The sequence below is a fragment of the Uncinocarpus reesii genome, genomic scaffold (assembly GCF_000003515.1).
Source record: "Uncinocarpus reesii 1704 scaffold_2 genomic scaffold, whole genome shotgun sequence".
Lineage (NCBI taxonomy): Eukaryota > Fungi > Ascomycota > Eurotiomycetes > Onygenales > Onygenaceae > Uncinocarpus > Uncinocarpus reesii.
The window spans coordinates 235,399-239,192 of record NW_003052499.1 but is presented as its reverse complement, the minus strand read 5'-3'; positions in this window follow the sequence as shown (position 1 = coordinate 239,192).

The following is a 3,794-nucleotide window of genomic DNA, read 5'->3' as shown; positions in this document are numbered from 1 at the left end:
ATTCAAGAGAATCTATAAGAATTTAAACAAGCTTCTCAATGCCAATAATAATTACTGTTAACTGATTATGAAAAATAATAATGATTATCACAAATTTGTTATCAAGTTTCTGCACTTGATGGGAGAAGCAGAGATATTCAAGAAAGATTACAAGAATAACTTCATGAATAAGCTATCTCATGAAATGCAGAAAGCAGTGGCTGCTGTTTATATTATTATCAGAATTTTTAGTAAATTTTAGAAAATCTGCTCATGCACTTCTTGCATTCTGAAAAAGATTCAGACTGCCATCAACTGCTGAAATTCTGCTGAAACAGCTGCTTGCAATGCAGAACAGCAAGTTAAAAGTTCTGTACTCAGCTGTGAGAGCACTGCAACTTCAGTCTTCAAGAACAAGAACTGACTGAGATCAATTGTGTGTCACAATTGTAAAGATCTCAGTCATATGAAGCACAATTGCTTATACAAAAACAAGATGCCTGCAGAGGTTCAGAAGTTGAAACTCAATAATGAAGACAATCAGCTGAAAAAAGAGTAAGTCTAGAAGAAGTCTTCATTTTGAGCAGAAAAGTATTATTAAAGAAGCTGAATTTAAGCAACTTAATGGAAGAACAGTCATTTCTTGTACATAATAAATTAGTATTGAATGAAGTCACAATTTCAATCAATTCTCTTATTGATATTAGAGCAAATGGTTCAATTTTCATTGACACATGACTAGTGATGAACATGACTCAAATCTACAGTGAAAATACCCACTGATTGTCAGAGGTGTGCAGTATCAGAGACTTTAATGAAAATGCTGAATCATTCATCACATATCTTGTCTTCTTCCATCTGTGATTGAACAGATGTAAATTCAAAAATGTTTCTATACTGATTGCTAATTTGAGATAATATTTCTTGATTATTGAATGAAAATAGCTGGCAGATCACAATGTCTGCTTGAATATGACTGATTGAAAATTGCTCTGACTAAAGGAGCTTTCAGTAAAGAATACTGCACTGACAGTAATATTAAAGTCAGTATCATAAAGAATTCTACAGTGATTCAAACTGAATCCACAGCATCAAGAGAAAGCAGACTGTCAAGACAAATTGATAGAACTTGAGATTACACATGAGTGATGAAACCACTGGAAAGAATACAGATAAATGAAGAAAGATTCTGCTGATGAGACTTATATCTTAGATTAATTAAAAGTATCCCAAGAAACACTGGAAAAGCAAAATAATCAGTACTCTCATTAATATAAGATGGTGGACATGACATTTATTGACACAGCAGCATATTATTAACATATGAGAAAGACATCTGATAGCTGTCACATGACTTCACTTCAGAAAATTGACAGACTAATGAATGAAAAGTGAAAAGATATCAATAAAGTAGATAAAGATAATGAGAAGACTGATATTAATGAAAAGCTCTTAAAAATTTATAAGTAATTTTAAAATATATTCTTAAAGAAAATCTTGAATCAGTTGCTGTCACACTGTAAGAGAGTGAACTATAAGATTGATCTTCTATCTGGAGCAGATCTGAACAGAAATATAGATTGAGCACCACTGTATAAAATGAGTATGAAAGAATTGAAAACAGTTAAGAAATACTTGAAGACAAATCTAAAAAGAAAGTTCATTATATCAATAACTGCACTCTTTATATTATTAATTCTTATTGTATATAATGAAGCAAAACTGCACTTCTGTGTTGATTTCTGCAAGTTGAATGCAATCTCAAAACATGATCAATATCTTCTTCTCTTAATTAATGAGCTGATGGATTAACTGAATGAAGTAAAGTATTTCATCAAGCTTAATGTCTGTCAAGAATTCCACAGAATCTGTATGAGTGAGAAATCAGAAAACTTGACTAGTTTTCAAATATGATACAGATTATTCAGATACTGTGTGATTTCATTTGAACTCATAAATGAATCTGACGTCTTTCAGTAATACATCAATTCAATCTTTTTTGATTATCTGAATAATTTTATGATGAGATTTGTGGATGATCTGTTGATTTACAGCAAGATCATGAAGAAGCATGAGAAGCAGATGAAAAAGATTTTGCAATTATTAAAAGAAGCTGCACTACAGATCAGTATTAATAATGAGTGAATTCCAGTGTGCAGCACATTAAATATCTAGAATCCATAGTCATTACAGAAGACATTGAAATGAATTTAGGAAAAGACAGCTGTTATCATTAAGTAAACTGAATTATCAATAGTTCAGAAAAGTATTATTATTCTTGAGATTCTGCAATTTCTATCATCATTTTATAAAATTCTACAGCTGCATAGTCAAGCTTCTTTACCAACTCATCAAGAAGAATCAGTCTTTTATTTGAAGCAGCAATTGTCAGACAGTTTTTAACAAGCTGAAGAAAATGCTCACCAGTGCTTCAGTACTGCACCATTATAACTCAAATCAGAAAATGAGAATTAAGACTGACATATCAGATGAGACAATTGCTGAGATTCTATTGCAATAATTTGAAAAGGAATAATAGCATTCAGTGGCATTCTACTTCTCTTTAATGAGCACACTGGAAAGGAATTATGAAATACATGATAAGAAAATGTTAACAGTGGTATGTGCTTTAGCAGAATGACAAGCTGAACTGAAAGAACTGCAGCAGAAAGAAAGATTTCAAATTTTTACAGACTACTGAATGTTGAAATATTTTATAATAATTAAGAAGCTGAACATCAGACAGATCTGATGAACTGAATTTCTTTCATATTGTTATTTCAAGATCAAGTATCAATCAGACAAGAAGAACACACTGACAGATGCTCTCAGTCAATCTGAGATAAGAGTCAGAACAGACAAGTTAAGAATACACATTTAACTTAAATTAAAATGCTTGAATTTAAGAATCAGAACTGAACTGAAGAGCAAGCAGTTAAGAGAGACAGTACAGACAACAGAGAAGTCAGAAACTGCAGCACAGCTGAATGAAATTGAAGAAACAGATCAAGCAGCTGTTGCTTGAATTGTTGTGATTAATTAAATTACAGAATTACTAAAGTCTCTGCAATTGAAGACTAGCTGGAAGAAGAGATTATGAAGTCTGACAAGTGAAGATCTTCTATATTATAAAGACTGATTAATAATTCTCACTGAAGAGAATCTATCTCTACTGACACAGCTAATCAAGAAAATTCATGAGCAGTTATTAATGATTCATTCAGACAAAAAGAAAACTTGAGCTCTGATCAAGAAATAATATTACTGATTAATATTATAATAGAATGCAGACTGTTATATGAACAACTGCTGAGTCTGTCAACAAATCAAGATATCAAGAGATAAGACATCAGAACTACTGAAATCACTATTAATTCTTTACTGTATGTGACAGCACATCTCAATGAATTTCATGAACATCTCTATGATAAAATAAAAGCACAATGCAATCTTGATTATTGTATGTAGACTGAGCAAGAAATCCATCTCAATCTCAACTACAAGAAGAATTAACATGTGTGAGCTCACAAGATTATTTACAGAACATTACTACTGATACTATAAAGCATCAGACTCAATCATATCTGACTGAGAACTTCAGTTTGTATCTGACTTCTGAAAAGAGTTTATTAAAATTCTGAGAATTGAGCTGAAACTTTTTACAGCACACTACTGACAAACAGATGATCAGACTGAAATTGTCAATCAGTATCTAGCAATCTGATTGCAATCATATATAAGTCACTATCAAGACAATTGGAACAATTTATTGCTCATCATGAATCATGCTACAGCTGTCACAGTGCACACTTTCA